The following is a 1,219-nucleotide window of genomic DNA, read 5'->3' as shown; positions in this document are numbered from 1 at the left end:
TGGTGACTTTGCTGGGCTGCACAGGGTGAGCTGGGAGCCTGGTGCTGGTGGCTCTGGGACAGCTCTGGCCCTCCTCAGGAGCAGTGCAGGCGTCTGGCTGGTGTGGAAATCCTGCTCACAGCCACATGAGTAGCCAGATCGCCCTGAATTTATGGAGCTGCGGATTGATACTGTTTGTGCTTGGCACAGGCAGGCTCTAAGGCAGGGATTTGTCATGACACCAGACTTCATCTGCAGGCAAGAAACACTGCCAGAGGCTTTTAGCAGGAGATGCTGAGCACTTCTGTGTCTCAAAGAGCCCAGTGACACTTCCCACCGCCTTGGAAATGTGAAGGATTCATTTTGCTGCCACAGGATGCCCAGGATTTGCCTCTTTATTTCTCTGCACTCAGTTTTGCTGTTGACCAGGCAGATTTTCCTGTGCAGCACAGGCATGTGGGAAGAGCACTGCAATCACTGTTATCTGCACAGTGCTTAGAGCAGGACACAGCATCAGCTTTCCTCAGTGGAGGGTGAGATTAGCAGGAACCAGCCCTGGGAATGCTGTTAAATGACAGAGAAATGCTGGAGGGCAGTGTGGGCTGGGTTCAGTTTTCACAATGAGTTCGCTCTTACACATGAGGGCCTTTCCTTGTGTCTCACTGAACTCGCACCGGTGCAGGGAGTAAAGCCAGGGCCTTGCTGCTCCTGAGTTCGGTCTCTCTGCTGGACCATCCTTTTCCTCTCAGGAGGCTCAGATTCTCCTCCACAGCTCTCAGGTGCTGGTTCAAAGAGCTTTAGTGCATCCAAGATGGTGAGAATGTCAGGATGTCCTGCTTGTCCTGCAGTCTGTGCTGAACTCTTGGTGTCCTTCCAGCTCCTTCCCCACTGCCCCTGGCATTTGGGATGTGAATTCCCCTTTTCCCGGTGCTGACAGGATGCTGAGAATGTCAAGGCACATGTTTCTCTGTTATCCCTGCCTCTGAAATCGCTGCCCATCTCTTGGAGGGTAAAAATAAAGCAGCTTTGTTTGATTTCTAGAAAAAGCCAGACGGCAGTGCAGGGGTCAGAAATAGGCATCCCAGCCCTCCCCATCCCACTGTCTCAGCTGTTGCTTCCTGAGAGACAGAAGCATGTGGTGGCTAAAAATACCCTGTGAGGAGAATACACTCTCTCTCCAATGGGAGAGTGTAAATTAAGCTGAGTTGTAACATACACAACTTCTTGGGGCTGGGAGAAA

This window comes from Melospiza melodia, chromosome 5 (genome assembly GCF_035770615.1).
Source record: "Melospiza melodia melodia isolate bMelMel2 chromosome 5, bMelMel2.pri, whole genome shotgun sequence".
NCBI classification, from domain to species: Eukaryota; Metazoa; Chordata; class Aves; order Passeriformes; family Passerellidae; genus Melospiza; species Melospiza melodia.
The sequence above is the reverse complement of the archived record's forward strand: the minus strand, read 5'-3'. Positions refer to the sequence as shown.